The sequence below is a fragment of the Phalangium opilio genome, unplaced genomic scaffold, assembly GCF_054372755.1.
Source record: "Phalangium opilio isolate 3A_F unplaced genomic scaffold, DU_Popi_V2 ptg000063l_1, whole genome shotgun sequence".
NCBI lineage: Eukaryota > Metazoa > Arthropoda > Arachnida > Opiliones > Phalangiidae > Phalangium > Phalangium opilio.
In genome coordinates, this window is record NW_028324180.1 from 411,218 (window position 1) to 433,831 (window position 22,614).

The 22,614-nt window shown below is 41.0% G+C and overlaps 2 pseudogenes; both read left to right on the forward strand.

Moving 5' to 3' along the window:
* The first annotated feature begins 10,605 nt into the window (after positions 1-10,605).
* Positions 10,606-11,845, forward strand: LOC149662101 (small subunit ribosomal RNA; annotated as a pseudogene).
* Positions 11,846-12,488: 643 nt separating this feature from the next.
* On the forward strand, positions 12,489-13,299 carry LOC149662102 (small subunit ribosomal RNA; annotated as a pseudogene; the record flags this gene model as incomplete).
* Between the last annotated feature and the right edge of the window lie 9,315 nt (positions 13,300-22,614).

Genomic DNA, 22,614 nt, shown 5'->3' on the forward strand with positions numbered 1-22,614 from the left:
GGTAACATGTCAAAAACTCAAAATGCAGGGTGTTACACAATAGTGTATAACAAATTCTGTTTGGTATTTCTATACGTCAGAAAGACTGAAAAACTTCAGATGTATACGTATAATTAAATATTGCTGTCAAGAATGATTAAATTTATTCGAAAATTTAAATTGTTTTCAGAATTGTCAAATTATAACATTTTTATGAACACAGCACCCTGTATACCCTGTATATTCAAGTCTCTTTCTGCCCTCGCTAGCCGCCAAAATTCGTATTACTCAACGAGCACCATCTGCGGAAAAAAACTGAACTAGCGACCAAAACATAAAGCACTGAAATATTAGGGGCTGAACATTCTAGGGAGCTAATCTAAATAAATTTAGGATTAAAAATGTGGAAAAATACCTAAAAATAGCGCCATCACATGGTCTGTCCGGTGAACTATTTTTTAATTGTCTGCGATAACAACTTAAGTTCTAGCCTTGAAAATAGTGAAATTTAGATTTTGGGAAAATCAATTACCTTCGAATATCTTTTCAATGGAAAAGCTGATTATAATTTCACATAGGTCATTGGATAGCCTAGGGTATGACTGAAAATTTGTTGCCAAAATTGTTAAAAAATTGCTATCGAGGATGAGTATGAACTAGTGATGCCGCGAATATTGATTTTGCCGAATACCGAATACCGAATATTCGGCCATGCTCTCGGCCGAAGCACCGAATATTCGGCGACCGAATATTCGGGAGTGAGATATGTGCAACTCGCGCGAAACCGGTTATGAGCTGTAACCCGTTCCGCGAAATACGTACATCCCCCGCACGGACCGCAATGGGACAGGTCTCATCATGGAAGAAGAAGGGTATGGAATGGTGAGGTGAATAGGCAGACGGCTACACGAAATGTAGGGTCACGTGGGAAAACTCTCCTCTCCTCTCGGCACTAGCTGTAACGTGATTACTGCTCTGCGCAATATTGGCGCGCAAGCAGAGAGAGGGATACACTGCGTACGTTCAGTAACCCTCTTTGATGACAGCGCTTACTAAGCGATGCCAAATTTTCCCCACTGTACGCTTTTTCTGTTTTCCGGTTTTGACGTCATGATGCTCAGCGCTTGGTCATCAAAAAAACCATTTAATCGATATGGTTTTTTTTGATGGCGTGACGTAGCGCTTGACTGTTGAAAATTTGACAGACGAAAAGTTGGCGCGGGATTTAAAAATTAAATTCCAACAATGCTTTTCCCATAGTAATTGTATTAGTTTTCATTACAAAAATACTTCTACAATTCAAATAGACACAATTTTCTTAAAAAAATGGATTTTTTGCGAGGTCATTTTAATAATTGAATAGCGCCATTGCGCTTCGTGACGTTTTGAGGGCCAGTAAGACGTTTCCCCAAGTTCCCCAACTACATTTTCGAAAACAGCGCTAACTTCAAAATGTCACATTTCCGTACAACAACCTTTTACGTAACTGTGACGTCACGAGCCCATCAAGCGAACATCAAGAAAACAGCGATTTCTTTGAGATTTTCGTTACTGAACGTACCCACTGTTTAGATTTAGATCCGCTCTCTACCGCCTCTGCTACAGCGCGCCTGCGCGGAAGATTTCAACGTTGGTCATAAACTCTGGAACTAGGGAATGAAAAGGGGGAAGTTACGACTTTTCAACGCGCTCTCTTTAACACTATGGAGTAGGACCCGTCTCTAGCGTCTTTAGGTTTTTGGTTCATTTGCGAGTAGATCGTGTCACTATATGCTTTACAAAATGTCATCGGCAAACAAAAAATCGCCTGTTTGGAAATATTATGATTATAAATATTAAAGTAAAAATTGTTATTGAAATAAATAATTTTTGAGTAATTTTTCCGTTTTTTTTCCTTCATGATTGGAGATTCGGTATTCGGCCGAATATTACGAAATATTCGGCCGAATACCGAATACGAAAAAAATGGCCGAATAGGCCGAATACCGAATATCAACCGAATATTCGTGGCATCACTAGTATGAACTCCTCCGACCTGGACCCCATCAAGCTTTATAGAACAATTTTAGAATTTAAATATTATTACGTATAATTAACGTATCAAATCGAACACTAGCTTAAATTTTAGTTCAAGACTGGGTGCTTTAATGTAAAAAATACCATGTTCCTGTGTTATATCCTTCAATGTGTAAAAACCGTTCAAAAGTTCGTGAAAACCCTCATTTTTGGATTTTTTTTCTCTGACGGGGCCTTAACATTTAATAAATTCATTGTCAGTATTGCGCCTTCGATTCCACATAATAAAATTTATTACACCTCATTATAGTTATTAAGTTTTTGATTTTATTATATACGGTTATAATTTTATCACTGTTTAGAGTAGGGAATCGAGGGGCTATTAACTCTGATTTTATGCACGGTAAATCATTTAAGCCTTGTAAAAGATAGCGCTATTCACTCATTAGGGTAAGGTTTTGAGGGGTTATCCACTCATTAGGGTAAGGTTTAGAGGGGTTATCCACTCATTTGGGTAGGGTATAGAGGGGCTATTCATTCGTACGATGTGGCTACTATTACGAGCCCTTGGGCCGTCTTGTTATGGACTATAATTACACTATAAATATACCCGGTGATATCGCAGTTATGATGGGATTTACGCTTGAGTCAAATGAGGGTTACGATATTACAGAATCAATGATGGCACCTTATATCGTGGATTTGGATGCCGTATTACATTCTCTGTTTGCTTACTCTGACGTAGTCACAAATACAATCGTAGGGATAGTAAAGTCCCTCTTTTGAGAATAGTTAGCGTTAAAGGAAAATATGGAGAAACTGTGGATGTGGAATTTGCTCGACCTCATTACCTGCCTGTATCTTCTTCGGACATACAAACTATAGAAATTAATATTATGGATGAACTGGGAAACCACATACAATTCGAGCGAGGGAAGGTGAACGTTACTCTATACTTCAGACCGCGAAGGACCTGGCTCACCTTATAATAATGCGAGCTGTAACGGGTAACTTTCAGTTCAGTGAATAGCGGCGGGTGACAAACATCATAGGACAACCCCAATACATTTCCGCCCTAAGCGATTATGAGAACTATTATTTAAACCAGGCTGGTTTCGGATCCATGCCTGTCTATCGGTGTGTTCCTGTGCAAAGCGGGTATGGATTAGGGAACATACTGGCTTCGGCCTTTCGGAATGCCATGCCCCTTTTTAAACGTGGTGCTAAGTTTCTTGGAAGAAAATTTCTCGATACCGGAGCTAAAGTTGTGATGAATGTTGTTAGTGGTATTCCAATTAAAAAGTCTGAAGTGACAAGATCTAAGAGTGCCGGCAAAGAAACCTCGTTGTCAGCTGCGGATGTGGTTAGGGAAATGACAGGATCCGGAATTAAAAAGAGGCGTAGGGTGCATCGCAAAGTCACTCGGGTTAAGGCTAAGAATGAGAAAACATCGTGTCGTTCTTATTTCGATATATTTTCCTGAGCCCAAGAATATGGCGCTGATGCATCCTAACTCTAGTGGCTGCGTCAATAGCGAATTGGATATATTCCAAGTCCCGTTAACGCAAACGGGAATAATCGGTGGTGAATGGGTCGAATACTTTCCCATTTCCAGCATCAGCAACAATTCGAACTTAGTTTTCTGCATTAGTGGAAATTCCGAATCGTACACGGACTTGTCCCAAACTCTGCTTCATGTTCAAGCGGATGTGAAAATGGACGATGGATCTTACCTGAAAGCTGATGTAATTGCATAGTCTCTTTCCCGGAGTGCATTTATTTTTAAACAAGAAATCGGTTACCCCTTCCGCTCAAAATCACCCGTACAAAAGTATGATTCAAACTATGTTAACGTTCGGAATAAAGGAAATTTTAACAATTTTTAGAAAGCCAAGTTTCAAAGAAACATTTTGAGATATTAGTCTTAAATACGGGAAGAGAAAGGTCGTTTGCTATTTCCCTAAGACATACGGGAAGATTATTCCATAACCGTATAGACCGAAAGAAAAATGACTCCTTTAACATGAGGCATCTGGCGTAGTGTAAGGAATACGTTAGTACGGAGTGTCTGGGATTCTCCGTCAGTATATCGTCCAATTGAAAGTATTGGCAGTCGCGTAGTCGTAATAGGGTGAGGACATCAGACACAGCTCGACGAACACAGAGCGGTTGAAACCCCAAGGCCTGTAGGCGCATATCATAGGAAATATGTCCAGGGAAATGTGGGCGAGGAGATCGTAGGTCAAACCGCGTAAACCCCTTCTGCACCGACTCCAGCAAGGCAACATCTTTGGTAAGGTTAGGGTTCCAAACTGGAGAAGCATATTCGAGAATAGGTAGACAAAGAGACCGGTACAGGGTCAACGAACCACGGATATGTTTTGTCGTACGACGAATCAAACCACAAATGCGCTTAGCCTTGTTAGTGACCGTTCTAACCTGCGGGGTCCAAGTCAGATCACATGCAAAAATGACTCCTAGTAGGCGCATAGTGTATACCCTGGTTAAAGGTGTTGTGTGTAAGTGGTAGAAGGTGTCATCAGTACCTCTACGGCGAGACAGCACCATGAAGCTGCATTTCTTGACGTTGAGAGCGATGTTGTTATTAACTCCTCTTTCAAAAACACGGGTTATGTTGGCTTGTCGTGAAGATCGATCAGAAGCAGACCGTATGGGCTGGGAGATATAGGAATCATCCGCGCATTGATATACTGAACAGTCACCAGTAATCACAGTTGGAAGGTCAGCAACGAAAATATTAAATAACAAAGGGCCCAAATTTGAACCTTGTGGTACTCCGGACCGTACCGGAAGATAATTGCTACACTCTCCACGGTAAAGAACTCGTTGGTAGCGATTTGCTAAGAAACTTTCAAGCCATAGCAGGGTGGTCCCAGAAATTCCAGATCTTCTCAATTTGTAAAGTAGTATCTTGTGGCAGACAGAATCCAATGCCTTAGACCAAGCAAAGCTGACTACATGGATATCTGGTGGATTGCGTTCACCAAGAACGCTCACCCAATTGTTAAAGGATCGCAGAAGCTGGTTTGTGCAAGAACGGTTGCGTTGAAAACCGAATTGGGATGGCGTTATTATGTCGTTATCTTCAGAGAAAGTGGTTAGCTTCTCAGAAATAATGGAATCTAATAGTTTCCCAACAACCAAAGTAAGGGAAATTGGACGATAGTTAGATATGTCGTTCCTCTTTCCACCATTCTTATAAATAGGCACGACGTTCGCCAGTTTCCAAGCCGACGCTACAGTCGATGTAGAGAGCGAAATGTTGAATAGCCGAACTAAAGGACCTATTATTGCCGGCGCCATCGTCAAAAGTAATCTAGGTGTAATACCGTCTGGTCCACACGCCGAAAGTTTGAGCTTCTTAGAAATTTCTTCTTTAACAAAAGTGCGCTGGCTCCCATCATCTAACATCAGCTTTACATTACAGCTGCCTCCTTCCCCCTCCGCTCTAACGGTTGCCGTATTTAATAAGACTGTTTGTCCTACCTTGGGTTCGACCATTTTCACCATGTTGACAGCTTGCTGTACTTGAGTGTTATCTGTTTCATCTTTCTCATTGTGGTTCTCCTTCGTGGTTATCTCCTTTTCGCAAACGGCGGCATAATGTTTCCCGCCTTAATTGTTACACTTGAATAGTGGGTTGCAATATTTAGCAAGATGTTTACCGTAAACGCATTTGTAGCATTGATCCTTGGTTTTGAGAATTTGCTTTCTTTCCTCAACTCTTCGTACAGTCTTGCATTGTTCCGCCTTATGACCTGACTTTCCATAAAATAGACAAGATGAATCCGCGCCGGTTGTCAACATTGAAGCCGATGATGTCCTATGCCCGTTAGACTGCTGTCTGTCCGTTTTAATCCGATTCCCGCCGTTAGCCGTCATGTTATTGTAATAGCCTTTCGAAGGCTTCGAGGTGAATTCTTCTTCGTAATGTTTTTTCTTAAAGTTCATTGCTCGCTCGCGGCATCTAAGTTCCTTTCGCAAAAATTGAAGCAATAACTCTATCTCGAGTTCTCCGTCTTCTTCACCACTCCGAAAAAAGTCTAGGGTGATATCGTGCGGGAACTTGTTTAATAAATTATGACATAAATACGAGCCATATTTATCCGAATCTCCCACGCCACTTCTCCAGAGTGTTTGTAAACTCTTAATTTCAACTTCGCACGAGTCCACAAATCTTCGCAGAGCGTTAACGTCAAACCCTTTACTTCCTGGCGTAATGTTGATTAATCTGTTAATATTTTCAGTCTCTAGTACTTGTTTTTTGCCAAATCGTCTCTTCAAGTTGTCTACAGCCCCGTAATAGTTATCTTCGTTGAGCGAAAGACCTCTTACAGAGTTTAAAGCCGTGGCGGTTAGATAACTTTTCAAATACACGAACTTGTTAACGGGGTTTAGAGTACAGTTACTGTACCGCGACGTCAAACTGAGACCAAAATCTTCCCACTCACTACGAGTTCCATCAAATTTCGCTATTTCCAATCGAGGTAAATTATTAATTGCCGGTACCTGAATAACAGTCGGTGCAGATACATTCTGTGAGTTTTGAGTCGAAGCTAGATTCGTATTTCTCCCGCCGTTTCCTCCCGATGATATTGACACCGTTTCCGTCGCGTTGACCTTCTTTACAGCATGCGCTACGCGGTTCTGTACGATCACTTCATCGAAATATTTCTCGACTTCTTCGATTTCCTCTTCTTGCCGTTTAATTCAATTAACACGTCTTCTTTGTTCTAAAGTTGAGTCATGTACGCTTCTATGAGAACGAAGTTCGGTTCATTCCGCGCTATCTCTTCTTCTATTCTATTCACTCATCTTGTGACTTGTGCTCGATAGGTTTTACTCCTCCTAATATTCTGATGAAGCTCGTTTTCATCCCGATCACCTTCTTCGCCCGCTATAATATTATCCTTTCGTTCGCCGCCTTGATCGCGTCTTCTTCTTATTAAAACCTCTAACTCGCAATTATACTTTATAAGCTAAATGTCCCGGGTTTCGGCTCCATGTTATTAATCGAGACAAAAAGGATACCTTCTTTTACATTTAACGAAAATGTGAATTTAATTTCCAAAACAAATAACAAATACAAAATGTGGAATTCGCTAAGAATAACTCGATCTGAACAATTCAAAGTCAGTCGATCTTCTGACTTTCTTTCTTGAGTAAAGATAGTCCCCAAAGTTAAGGGGTTTCGTTTTATTATAGAAGAGCAAGGGAGAGTTTTCTCCGCTCTCCCAAAATACAGGGTGGCCCTTATTAGGGCTCGCTAAAAGCCAACCCGAGCACTATAGTTTTATTGCCCCTGCCGTTCCTTCATGACAATTTGGAAGCCAAGAAGACTCTCTCTTTCGGTAAGTTAAAAGGGATAGAACTTCTGGTATTGTTAAATTTTATCTTAAACTTTGGGGAAAATATGTTCCTTCTTTGTTCGGAAGAGTTTAAAAATATTCTTTAAATTGTATAAATGAAAAATATATAGTTCAAAAATAATTAGGATTTCCTAGAATCCCAACAACGTTTTTAGGGATCAACATTGAAAATTTGAAATATTCTACTCACTTTCTAAAAAGAGAAAGCTAACTTTGACATAAATCGAAAGGAAAATGTAAATATTTAACAGTGGATGCCAAACAAGGGTGTTGCGCGAATTTATACATTTAATTTCGTTAATTGAAATGCTACATTTCTATTGTCGCATCTATTAAGAAAAGATTGCACTGCTATATCCCTCTCCGTGCTTTACAATTTCTTGGTCATAACTCAGTCTTCATTTGAAACGTCGCCACCCCTTTCTACATTGTTGGCGCTACTTGTACACCGGTTACGTATTACGCGTAATCATATTAGCACGCTTAAAGACCATTTCGGAAAACACACAGGGGCGAGGCCACGTTTGGGGTATTCTCCCTCACACCAAGGGTCACAGCCAGACAGTGCCAAAGTTCACTACAGGCAGGAGGCTAGTCAACTCGCACTGCCTATAGCGGTGCTTGTAGACGAGAGAGAGAAGACCCCAATGGCGGCATCACCCTTGTGTTTTAGTTTCTCTGTACGTAATTTCTAAAATGGTCTACTCACTTACAAATGTGCACAGATTACACCGAGTGATCGGCCCTTCAGGCGCAATCGAGTGTCAAGCCACAACCATAATCATTCATGTACACGAATGTTTTATAGTTTTAGGTTATTAAGGTTGGCGGGCAAGTCCGGAGAGTCATGCACCGTATGCTAATGTGAAAAGGTTTCAAACTATATGGTATTATTGGCCGAGTGTGTTGCGACGGCTCAGATGACCCATACACTTTAACTACTGGTGATTTAAAATTTTTCTATTGGGAAAATAGAGGAAGGGGGTCGGAGTTGAGTGTGACCTTCTTCGCATAACTGGTAATGAATAATGTGTATACCCATATTATTTCCGCATGAAATGAATATAACAAGTCATTGGTGTTTATTTTTATGTAATCTTTACCCTTACCTTTGGTTGTATCAGAAGTAAGATAAGGGACTAGAAGCAAAAATGTATAATATATGAAATATTATATATTTTTGATAGAAGTATTGAGGTAACCAAACTCTTCACTTGGCGATGGGAGCGGCATAAAATCGTCAAATTTGTTCACTAGTGCTAGGCTCTATTACCAATGCTAGATCACTTTACTTCTAGTCCCTTATCTTACTTCTGGTTATATTTATACCGATATCATATTTTTCCTGTGCTACAGAGAGCCACCTCCTAAAAGAAACCAAACAGGATAAACATTTTTGTGCGACGGTGGTGGGCCAATCATTGGTAATAATTGCCTTTTCGATGGTGAGTTTGTCTCGTAAAGGTCAATAATCCAAGTATCTCAGCGTTCACGCTCGAACATGGCGATTGAAATATATCGCCTCGGGTGAATGGTTCTCTCAAAGACTAAGCCATGCATGTCTAAGTACATGCCGAAATATGGTGAAACCGCCAATGGCTCCTTAAATCAGTTATGGTTTCTTAGATCGTACTTTTTTACTTGGATAACTGTGGTAATTCAAGAGCTAATACATGCAGTAGAGCCCCGACCTTATTGAAGGGGCGCTTTTATAAGACGAAGACCAATCGGGCTTCGGCCCGCTTACCATGGCGACTCTGGGACCCTATTCTCTAAGGTACTTTTGGAGGAATTTCGATCCGAATGAAAATAAAACGTATTCTGTAAGCACCTTATCCTAATCATACGGTGATAACCTCTCCGAATCATTCGGCGGCCGTAAGAGACGGCCGAATCGGGCATTCGGAGTTTTTACCGCCCCTCTTCCCTCCATCAATCTTAGATTCACGGAACTTTCGCCGGAGTTTTCTAGTATTTTTCCCCGTACATTTTTGCTGGCACCTTGGCTGCGGTTCATATTTTTATTTAGTATGGCTGCTTTGTTTTTTCAACTCAAGCTAAATCGTTTGCGATTTGAACATGGTAATCGCATTGCCCGTCGCGATTTACGAGTTCAAAGGGATTTTCGAGTCTTAAAATCAAGCGTGGGCAAAATTTAAAGCGGGAAATGGCTTTAGGCCTTGGCGGGCCTTGGCGAAATCTACAAGGTAGATCGACGGCTTTTTGGTAGATTTAAAGGTAAAAAAGTCGTTGAATTTATCCTACATTTAAGGGATAATTTCGCGAGATCCAGTTACTTAATACAGATTTAATTGTTCATTTTAATATTTTTTCTACCGGGGCTTGTAAGTTAGAGCCACCTATTTTTGACCAATTGCATCAATTATTAATAATTGCTATATTAAACTTGGCTATCTCGTTTAGCATCTATTTAAATTATCAAATTTTGATAGGTGTGTAACCATTGATAGAGGGCTAATGATCTACATTAATGAATTCATCATAATCTCACGAGATCCATACAATTGGATTATAATTTGCGATTAATTAACGTTGGTATTCTAGGTTCTCATTGCCTCATATTTAACCCTACTAAAACTTGGGCTAAGTTTCATTCAAAATTCTACGTATATTAACTGTTGTTTAGCGTGTTCTTTAATACCCATTTTAAAAGAATATTATGAAGCAATTAAAGAATAAATAATTCTTTTAATCAAAAATAAATAATTCTTTTAATCAAAAATAAATAAATAAATAAAAAAGGAAAAAAGCACTTATTTGTACCTTAAAAAAAGAAATCGAAAAAGAGAAAATTTGCTTTGTATTGAATATGTTCCCAATACAACGACCATTTCCCAAAATTTCCACTCCTTGGGAAAAACCAAAGTTTCCATCCCTTTGAAAGCGCGCCAAATAAAATTGTCCAATAAAGAAAAAGTGGGCGGCAAAAAGTACCACGTGGCTTAAGAGGAAGTGACGTCCATTTGGATTGAGAGAAAATTTCCGAATGACGATAAGGATTGGGGTTAGAGAATACGGATTGTTCGGTCCACTCCGAATGAGCCCGATCCGAAACATAAGGATTCGGAGTAATCCGAATGATTTTCGATTTTTAGAGAATAGCCTCCCTTGATAACTTTGGGCAAATCGCACGATCTCGTATCGGCGATGTTTCTTTCAAGTGTCTGCCTTATCAACTTTCGATGGTAGGCTACGCGCCTACCATGGTCGTAACGGGCAACGGGGAATCAGGATTCGATATTAAAGTTGTTGCGGTTAAAAAGCTCGTAGTTGAACCTCAGTTCCAGACAGGCGGTCCGCTCCGGTGGTTACTGCCTGGCCTGAACATCCTGTCGGTTTTCCTTCGGTGCTCTTCATTGAGTGTCGTAGGTGCCCGACACGTTTACATTGAAAAAATTGGAGTGCTCAAAGCAGGCGTCCCGCCCGAATAATGGTGCATGGAATAATGAAAGAGGACTTCGATTTCTATTGTCTTGGTTTTCGGAACACGAGGTAATGATTAAAAGGGACAGACGGGGGCATTCGTATTGCGACGCTAGAGGTGAAATTCTTGGACCGTCGCAAGACGAACTACAGCGAAAGCATTTGCCAAGAATGTTTTCATTAATCAAGAACGAAAGTTAGAGGTTCGAATGCGATCAGATACCGCCCTAGTTCTAACCATAAACTATGCCAACCACTGATCCGCCTGAGTTACTCAATTGACTCGGCGGGCAGCTTCCGGGAAACCAAAGTTTGTGGGTTCCGGGGGAAGTATGGTTGCAAAGCTGAAACTTAAAGGGATTGACGGAAGGGCACCACCAGAAGTGGAGTCTGCGGCTTAATATGACTCAACACGGGAAAACTTAACTGGTCCGGACACCGGAAGGATTGACAGATTAAGAGCTCTTTCTTGATTCGGTGGGTGGTGGTGCATGGCCGTTCTTAGTTGGTGTAGCGATTTGTCTGGTTAATTCCGATAACGAACGGGACTCTAGCCTACTAAATGGGCGACCCAATTGTGTCGGTCTTCCTTCTTAGAAGGACAAGCGGCGTTTAGCCGCACGAAACAGAGTAATAACAGGTCTGTGTTGCCCTTAGATGTCCGGGGCCGCACGCGCGCTACACTGAAAGAAGCAGCGTGTGTTTACCTCTGTCCGGCAGGACAGGGTAACCCGACGAACCTCCTTCGTGATAGGGATAGGGGCTTGTAATTGTCCCCCTTGAACGACGAATTCCCAGTAAGCGCGAGTCATTAGCTCGTGTTGATTACGTCCCTGCCCTTTGTACCACCGCCCGTCGCTACTACCGATTGAATGATTTAGTGAGGTCTTCGGACTGGTGCTCGGAGCGGCTTTCGGGTCGCACCGACGTACCGGAAAGATGACCAAACTTGATCATTTAGAGGAAGTAAAAGTCGTAACAAGGTTTCCGTAGGTGAACCTGCGGATGGATCATTATCGAAAAATTGCGGTTCCGAAAAGGTTTAACCGGCGCCATTGTTTATTAAAACGAGTTACTCAGCGAAAAAACTTTTCAAATTTTTTTAAATCTTCTTAGGAAGAAGAGTTTCGCTGCCATAAAGAACGTTTCGTCGCGTTCTTTACCCGAAACCCCTACCGGCAAGGGTTCGACGGTAAATCCGTTGACGACCTACCGACGATGCGATTTCGTTCGCGACATAGCAGTGCCTTCACGACACGAGAGGCGCCGTAAACCTTTCTTACGGCGTCGACGAGTGATTAATGGGTGTACAGACCGAAGTTTAGATTCACCCTCTTTGTGCTCCCTTCAAAAGTCCCTGCGCTGGATTTGTCGCGTCGTGATTGCCGTCACGGGTAGAAATCCCTCTCCGGTGGAATCAAGAAAATCTCGGCGGACCAGACTGCTCGAGTGTGGAATCTTTCGTGTCTGAGCGCATGGAAGATAGAGGGCTCGAGGAATCGAGAAACAGAAGCGAAGAAAACCGTTCCTGAAAGGGTTCGGCTTCTCGTTTTAACGTCGATAAAGTTGGAACCGTCCGCTTTAAGCGGCGGTTCTACGACGCCTTTAACCCGGCTCGTCGGTCCTTAATCGGGCCGGTCGTAGCGCGGGACTGGCGTCAACTGACGGCAACGTTATTCGTTGTTACCGTCATGCATGTCTAAGTACATGCCGAAATAAGGTGAAACCGCGAAAGGCTCATTAAATCAGTTATGGTTTCTTAGATTGTACTTTTTTACTTGGATAACTGTGGTAATTCTAGAGCTAATACATGCAGCAGAGCCTCGACCTTAGAGAAGGGGCGCTTTTATTAGACCAAGACCAATCGGGCTTCGGCCCGCTTACCATGGTGACTCTGGATAACTTTGGGCAAATCGCACGATCTCGTATCGGCGATGTTTCTTTCAAGTGTCTGCCTTATCAACTTTCGATGGTAGGCTACGCGCCTACCATGGTCGTAACAGGTAACGGAGAAACAGGGTTCAATTCCGGAGAGGGAGCTTGAGAAACGGCTACCACATCCAAGGAAGGCAGCAGGCGCGCAAATTACCCACTCCCGGCACTGGGAGGTAGTTACGAAAGATAACAATACGGGACTCTTTTGAGGCCCCGTAATTGGAATGAGGACACTCTAATTCCTTTAACGAGGATCCATTGGAGGGCAAGTCTGGTGTCAGCAGCCGCGGTAATTCCAGCTCCAATAGTGTATATGAAAGTTGTTGCGGTTAAAAAGCTCGAAGTTGAATCTCAGTTCCAGACAGGCGGTCCGCTCCGGTGGTTACTGCCTGGCCTGAACATCCTGTCGGTTTTCCTTCGTTGCTCTTCATTAAGTGTCGTAGGTGCCCGACACGTTTACTTTGAAAAAATTGGAGTTGTAGATCTAGAAATAGGTTACTCAAAAACATATATTAAGCAACATTTGCACTCATTCTTTCGGGAAAGATGGCAGTCCGACTGGATAAATTCGGATAAGGGAAGAATAACATTCTATTTTAGAAGTAGGGCAAGTGAAAGCTCGCCCGTACCCGAACATTTTATGAGCCAGATCCTGAGTGGCCATGGCCAGTTCGCGGCGTACAAGGAGGATAATGTCTGCTTCTGTGATCGGGCAGAAGCAGACGCCATGCATTATTTATTTGACTGTCCTCATTGTGCGCTCTCATAGCCATATAGCCGCTGTTTCTTTCGCTGGACCCGTTGATGAGTTCGGCCATCAACAGAAGTTTAACTCCCCTGTATGTAAACTAATTTTCCCAAAAAATGTAAAATCCCACCCATTAGATTATTAAGGGTTAAATAAGTATGTTAGAAACTGTAAGACCTTAGGTTTTATTGCTTTTAAGTTCATTGCTTTTAAGTTTATTGCTATTTAGTTATCGCTTTCAAGTTTATTGCTATTAAGTTTATCGCTTTTAAATTCCTCCCTTTAAGTTTTATCGCTTTTAATTTATTTTAGCTTCATTAGTTTAAGTTTTATCGGAAATTTTATCTTAGTTTTAAGTTGATGAATTTATATTATTTTCGCCCTTTAGGTCTTGTTACTTAACGGGTTATATTATATTTGCTATGCGTGTTGCTAGCCGGCCCGTTTGCCGTGGGTGGCGTCCTGTGGCGCACTTCAGAAGTTAGACCTGAAATTTTAAATGAATATATTAATATACCTGATAGTCCGGGTTTAGGATAGAAATGCCATTCTCAAGAGCAGGCTAGCGAAGGTTTTGAACTAGTCACGAGACGCAAGCGCAAAAATAAAGAGTCTAACCTTAGTACTCCGATTACCTCTAGAACTAAGGCAGGAGGAATGGCAAATAGCAATAATAAAAGGGATAATTTCGAAAGCACTAGAAATAATGATGGGGCTAATAATAGTAATAGAAATAAGGAAAATTCAAATAAAAAAGGTAATAAGGAAAATTCAAATAAAAAAGGTAATAAGGAAAAACATAATATTAACAAGGGTTTAAAGTTCAACACTAACAATAACAATGGGAATATAAAGCCGAAGGGAAACACAAAATTAGAGGACTTTACCCTGATAGTTTACCCGAATAATGCGTTAGGTAGCTCTACTAAGGAGGGGGGAGAGGGCCCTGTTAATGCAGCGAGTAACACTACCGAGGGGAATATGTCACCCGTAGATACAGTTAGTACTAATAACAAGGGAAACGAGCCACCGATTGATACAATGACCTCGATTGAGGTTATTAAGTTATTGAAAGAAAATATTAATCCGGGTAGTCTAGGAATTAGCATAAAAAGTTTTAGACCGGGAAAGAGAGATGGGGTCATCCTCCATTTTGAATTCCTTAGTGATCTGGAAAAGTTTAAGTCCAGTTTAGAGAATTCGGAGGTTCTTGCCAGCAAGTTAATAGCTTATTGCTCCAGTAAATTCAGCCCTAAGATTATCATTAAGGATGTTAGCAACGAGGTACTGGTTAAGGACCTAATCGAGGCAATTGTCAGTCAGAGTAAAGGTAATATTGGTTCCCGTGTTTAACTTCGTTTCACGTAACCTTAATACCAATTTTGTGTTAGAGGTAGAGCCGTCTAAATTTAAGAGTCTGATCGACATGGGTAAAGTTAAGCTCGGTTGGGAGATCGCGTTAGTAAAAGAATTTTCTAGGATTCCACGATGTTATACGTGTTGTGGCATAGGTCACACCTCTAAGAAGTGTAGTAGCAAAGTTCAGTACTGCACGCAATGTGGGGGACTACATAAATTCGATGTATGTAAATCAGAGGGTAGAAATTGCAAGAATTGTTGTGATAATAACGCGACTCGGAAAACTGAATATCGAACGAATCATGGGGCCCTCGATAGCCATTGTCCGAGCTATATGTTTGCGTTGAATTATAATAAAGCTCGCGTTAACTATGGTTAGGTGTAATTTCCCTCTCTATATTCGACCAATTAACAATATAGGTATGGTGCCCCTTAGGATAATTCAGATTAACTTAAATGATTCAAAGGCTGCGACCGCTCAGCTGAGACAGCAAATTCTTGCTCAGTCAATTGATTTAGTGTATGTGCAGGAACCATATCTTTTAGATGGCAAGCTCGGGGGTCTCTCTTTAAGTACCCGGGTTATATCTGCTTTAGGTAGGCCAAAAGCTGCGATTCTGTGCATTAACCCAGAAATAGATGTTATTGCGTTAAGGTTAATGGAGTTGTATGTGGTAGTTAATTTAAAATTCCAGGGAAAAGAATTCGTTATGGTTTCTTTGTATGCTCCCCCCTCGCAAGATATTACTCCAATCCTGGCAGATTTAAATTCCTACTTACTTTCCTTAAGTCATCCCAATGTATTAATTTACTCCCCCTCTTTCCACCCTCTTTGATCAGAATCAGCAAGAGCTATTTGTAACAATACCTCCATGTTTTTACCGCCAAGCTGAGAACTACGCTAGCTCAGCGCTGAGCACCGTGACGCCAAAATTCAAAAACAAAATCCCCTTCTGTATGACACTGCTAACAGCGCTGAGCTCAACTGAAGGCGGCCTAGATTTTCACAATGATTGAATTGAATTGAAATATGATTTATTGTGCATTACAACAATACAAAGTAGTACCTTCTAGGTAGTGCACCGCTTAAATTAGTTTAGTACTGAATTAAATTAATCAAAAATGTCTTGATTAGAATAAAGACCTAAAAAGTATCGATAAGACTGAGGTTATCACTGAAGGATCAGATATTAATTTTTCTTTTTAATTGAAACTTAAAGGCATGCTCAAGAAAAAACAATGTTCCATTACCGTTTTCCGTTGAAATAAATTATTTTACTGGTAATCAATTTCAAAAATTTACTTATCTCGGCTTTTCGACCGCGAAAACATTGTATCATTACATTAATTACTTTAAGGAGAGTACGTGTATGGTTTTTGCGTTTTAAAAGGTTCCTAAAGACGTTACATCCCATATTCGTGACCGGTACGCTTCGCAGTGGAGCATTTTAATAATTCTAAAACCAATGGCGCCAAATTCAATAGGGACAGTAAGATTTTTACTCGCGGTTTTTCAAAATGATGTAATATCAAGTGTACTTTAGTCAACCGTCGTATTGTTCTTTCTCATAGTTCAGGGCATGATCAGTGTTAATGCCCAATTTCTCTCTCTAGTTTCTAACAATGTTAGAGACTATTTCATATGGCACGGCTCAACGTTATATACATTTGTAAATTCTAAGTAGCTCAAAAGGAAAAAGAATCCAGTTTTCTTATATTTTGGTTTGAATTTTGTTCGTTCAAACCTTAATATATCATGAAAAATTCAAGTGAGGAGGCGGCACTACCTAGAAAGATTGATTTTGGCAGATAACAGCGAAAAAATTATGTTCTACACACACTGGGACTCTGTGAGAGTTTCAGGGCCGCAGGTCGCACATGATGAAATTTCAACTCCAGTTCACATCAATTCTCCCTGGTCGTACGAGTAGCGGGTTAAGCTATTGTTTGCTCAGGTCCTGTTAGTCTCCAAAGGGTTATATAGTGCTTGTGTGTCATGGCTAAACAGACCGCTATTACAGTTTTTTTTTATTGTTTTATAGCTGATTTTGACACGTTATCTCCCAAAAGTAATTAATGTAATGATAAAATGTTTTCGGGGAATGGAATTGTGGTCGAAAAGCCGAGATAAGTAAATTTTTGAAATTGATTACCTGTAAAACAAGTTATTTCAACGGAAAACGATAATGGAACGTTGTTTTTTTGTTAAGCATGCCTTTAAGTTTCAATTAAAAAGAAAAATTAATATCTGATCCTTCAGTCAAGTGATAACCTCAGTTTATCGATACTTTTTAGGTCTCGATTCTAATCAAGACATTTTTGATTAATATCTGTTCCTTCAGTCTTCATTTTAATTAAGAATGTTAAGAAACTGTTTTACATTTTCAAAATCTGCACTTAGCAGAAACATATATAAAGGGGACCATAACTTTAGCTCAATCAGACATTTATTTATAATGATACTTCAAAAAAAAACCGTAAATCCTTAAAAGTTTGCATTCTTATTGTAATTAACATAATATAATTTTTTACAATCATTTATTGAATCGCGAGGCGCCCCCCTAAAAATTCCAGAAATAGGACCAAATTGACAATTTTACAAAAATTTTAAAAATGCTGATTTATGTCCGTTTAACCTTTAGCTCAAAATTGTCATAAGCCCAATATGAAATTCGGATATCCTTAAAACTTCATAAAGACGATTCGAGATTGTCAATTTCAAACTTTTTTGCAGCATAAACTATCGTCTGTTTGATATTAAGCTTAAAACCGTAAACAAAATATAGTCAGGGCTACCCAACAAGTTCACAAAGATGATCCAAGATTGTTAATACGCCTAAAAAGTGCCATCTTCAAAATATGTAGCTGGGGAAAAGAGAGCGTGATCGAGTGGGCTATACTAGTGGTTGGAAGTCGCGGGGGTTGGGACTCCAGGCATAGCCGACTCCATCACGCATTCAAGTCGACAACGCAAAGCAACTCGCGCCAGCATGAGAAATAAGGCGGTGACACAAGGCAAATGACCAGTTTAAAAATTGCCTGGTCCAGTTCAAAAATTAAATCGGAGGGGGGTCAGTGGTCCACGAGACTACTAAGAAAGTTCAAGGGTAAACAGACTCCACACATTAAAATTCTAATATTTTAATTATCCACTTCTTTAGTTTAGCAGACGCCGTGCTCTGGTCAATGGTCACGGACCAGTTTATTTATTCCAAGTCAGGAAAGTCGCTCGCCTTATGTCCAGTTTAAAAAATCCTTATTTCCCGCCCTGACTCGCGCCATAGCGCTGCTAGTGCAATCAGCTTGCGACGTGATGCGCGTGATCGAGTAGGCTATGCTCCGTGAAAAAAGAATCTTCACTTCAGTTGGGAGTGGGTGGTCCACAAGACTACTAAGAAAATTGTAACCAGAGTCCAGGCATTAACTTTTAAATATATTAATTATCCACTTCTTTAGTATAGCAGACGACGTGCTCTGGTCAAAGGTCACGGACCAATTTATTCCAAATCAGGAGGGTCGCTGGCCTAACGTCCAGTTTAAAAAAATCCTTATTTCCCACCCTGACTCGTGCTATAGCGCAAGCAGCTTGCGACGTTTGCGCGTGATCGAGTGGACTATGTTCCGGGCAAAAGAAATATTCACTTCAGTTCAGCGTGGGAAATATGGCGGTGGCACAGAGCAAATGACCAGTTTAAAAATTTAATCGGAGGGGGGTCAGTGGTCCACGGGACCACTATTAAAATTCTAGGGTAACCACTAACCAGGGTCCAGACATTATCTCAGATATTTTAATTACCCACTTCTGTAGTTTAGCAGACGACGCGCCCTGGTCCAGTTTATTTATTCCAGGCCAGGGGGGGTCGCTTGGTTAGATACGGCCAAGTTCGAGAAAGACTGCAGAACTGATGCCAGAAAGGCAGCCTGTTGGGCGCCTCCGGTGTTTGGGTTACTTTGAGGTGGTATATTTGAGGTCCCTTGGGTCTGACTGGTACCCTGTGTACTATGGGGCTGAGATCTAGGGAGAGGCTGAGAATTTCCCTGGGGGGCACCTGGGGTTTGACTAATGGTCCCCTGCGATTGTCCTACTGGATTTGCTCTAGCTAATCGTATCGGGGCACTCGTGTAACTAACTGAACTCCTCCTTGGGAGGGTTCCCTGATTGTAAGTAGTCGTTTGGGTAGCTAAAGGCATTGTGACTGTCGACGTAATCGTGGGATTTATTCGCGTGGAAGTAGTCCAATTCTGCATAAACTGTTTGGCCCCTGCGTAAGCGCTTAATTCGGTTGTTGGTCTAATTGGGCTACTTCGAGGAGTTACTTGTACTGTAGGGAGATCTAATATGCTCCCGAATCTGTTTCTCCTTGCTAGATTTCCGCTAGGGACCGGACTTTGGCTTCTTTGATTAAAAAGGGCTAAATTTGCTTCGCGCCTCTGTCTTTCTTCCTCAATTAGAGCACGGGTCTGAGATGATATATTTTCTTGTTCAGACTGTGTTGTTCTCTCAGGATCTAAGTCGGGGTTCTCATCCCACAAGGGTTCCTCATTTGAATCGTATGCAGAAGCCATCTTTGTTGCGGTTAAGCGAGGGGGGCGTAAAAGGCTTCCGACCACGAGATTAGGCTTAGCGGAATGAAGCGGGGATCCCGATGATTCCGAAGGTTTGGAAGAAGCCGAGGACGAGTCCGATTGTTTGCGTTCACGATACAATTGAGTATTAAAGCTTGGGCACGGTTCGGATTCGCTCATTCAAAATAGGAAGATTAAAGCCAAATTTATTTTATGCCGACAATATATTCCCCGAAAAATAGCCTAAAATCATTAGTCAAAAACTATGTGTCCAAATAATTATTTAAGCCTAATTAATTTATTCCATTCTAGAAGCAATAGGCATTTGTAAGGATTGCGGAGTCAATAAATAATAAAAAAATCCGAAAGTCGGAACTACGCTGTAGAATATTCTAGAAACATGGGCGCAAAATCAAAATGGCGGCCTTCATGCCTAAACTTGAACTAAAACGAGAACGAAGCCGAAGCGGGCCCGACCGCCCCGTCGAAAAAAGGGCGACGGTGAAACGGGAAAAGCAATAAGCCAAGGGTCGAATATCATGGGCACGGCACCATTTGCAACAGATTGCCCCGGTGAAATAATGTGGCCGGTCGTAAAAGGGGAATCGTTGCAAGCCGCGGAAAAATAGAGATAGGCCTATTTTCCGAGCGGAAAGTTTAAAAGCAAGAAAACACATACCTTCTGTGCATGTCGACGAAAACTCTTTATTCAATAAATGACGCGACAAAAGGAAACTTGAATAATTCCGATAGGAAGACGCGACAGTAATTTATGCGTAATTGAAATGCGGTACGACGAACCCGAGCCTGGTTCTATCCTTCAGTCGGTGAAGTGATTACCGTTCACTGTCGAAAACAAAAAACAACTCTGCCTTATCGTATTTGAATGGCCATTCTTGTCGCCTCGGATAAACAAGAAAAAAGGGGAGGGGGGTGGGAGAAGTGCCGGGGCTGGACATATGAAAGTTTTATACCTCTAAGGCAAGCGTCGTCTGCAACGAGGTCTGCAGACCCGTTGCAACACATTTAATTTCTCTCATATTGACACGACTGCAACCGTACAGATTCATTCATTTAATAACATTTCTCATTATTTAAATTCAAAGGGCTGTATTAACTTCTAAATGTGAAAACCTTTATTTCTAACTTGACTTGTCAGCTGAGAAATAAACAAGTACCGGGCTGCCAGGCTATCTCTTACACAACAAAGTGGGCCATTCTCGCTTATGAGAAATAAATCCTTGTCATATGCATCTATATCTACCATTGTCTGGCCTTCAGGAGCCTGAGGGCTCCCAGCTGAAGCAGGGTGGGAAATAGGAATTTTTTAAAACTGGACATTGGGCCAGCGACCCCCCTGGCCTGGAATAAATAAACTGGACCAGGGCGCGTCGTCTGCTAAACTACAGAAGTGGGTAATTAAAATATCTGAGATAATGTCTGGACCCTGGTTAGTGGTTACCCTAGAATTTTAATAGTGGTCCCGTGGACCACTGACCCCCTTCCGATTAAATTTTTAAACTGGTCATTTGCTCTGTGCCACCGCCATATTTCCCACGCTGAACTGAAGTGAATATTTCTTTTTCCCGGAACATAGTCCACTCGATCACGCGCAAACGTCGCAAGCTGCTTGCGCTATAGCACGAGTCAGGGTGGGAAATAAGGATTTTTTTAAACTGGACATTAGGCCAGCGACCCTCCTGATTTGGAATAAATTGGTCCGTGACCTTTGACCAGAGCACGTCGTCTGCTATACTAAAGAAGTGGATAATTAATATATTTAAAAGTTAATGCCTGGACTCTGGTTACAATTTTCTTAGTAGTCTTGTGGACCACCCACTCCCAACTGAAGTGAAGATTCTTTTTTCACGGAGCATAGCCTACTCGATCACGCGCATCACGTCGCAAGCTGATTGCACTAGCAGCGCTATGGCGCGAGTCAGGGCGGGAAATAAGGATTTTTTAAACTGGACATAAGGCGAGCGACTTTCCTGACTTGGAATAAATAAACTGGTCCGTGACCATTGACCAGAGCACGGCGTCTGCTAAACTAAAGAAGTGGATAATTAAAATATTAGAATTTTAATGTGTGGAGTCTGTTTACCCTTGAACTTTCTTAGTAGTCTCGTGGACCACTGACCCCCCTCCGATTTAATTTTTGAACTGGACCAGGCAATTTTTAAACTGGTCATTTGCCTTGTGTCACCGCCTTATTTCTCATGCTGGCGCGAGTTGCTTTGCGTTGTCGACTTGAATGCGTGATGGAGTCGGCTATGCCTGGAGTCCCAACCCCCGCGACTTCCAACCACTAGTATAGCCCACTCGATCACGCTCTCTTTTCCCCAGCTACATATTTTGAAGATGGCACTTTTTAGGCGTATTAACAATCTTGGATCATCTTTGTGAACTTGTAGGGTAGCCCTGACTATATTTTGTTTAAGGTTTTAAGCTTAATATCAAACAGACGATAGTTTATGCTGCAAAAAAGTTTGAAATTGACAATCTCGAATCGTCTTTATGAAGTTTTAAGGATATCCGAATTTCATATTGGGCTTATGACAATTTTGAGCTAAAGGTTAAACGGACATAAATCAGCATTTTTAAAATTTTTGTAAAATTGTCAATTTGGTCCTATTTCTGGAATTTTTAGGGGGGCGCCTCGCGATTCAATAAATGATTGTAAAAAATTATATTATGTTAATTACAATAAGAATGCAAACTTTTAAGGATTTACGGTTTTTTTTTGAAGTATCATTATAAATAAATGTCTGATTGAACTAAAGTTATGGTCCCCTTTATATATGTTTCTGCTAAGTGCAGATTTTGAAAATGTAAAACAGTTTCTTAACATTCTTAATTAAAATGAAGACTGAAGGAACAGATATTAATCAAAAATGTCTTGATTAGAATCGAGACCTAAAAAGTATCGATAAACTGAGGTTATCACTTGACTGAAGGATCAGATATTAATTTTTCTTTTTAATTGAAACTTAAAGGCATGCTTAACAAAAAAACAACGTTCCATTATCGTTTTCCGTTGAAATAACTTGTTTTACAGGTAATCAATTTCAAAAATTTACTTATCTCGGCTTTTCGACCACAATTCCATTCCCCGAAAACATTTTATCATTACATTAATTACTTTTGGGAGATAACGTGTCAAAATCAGCTATAAAA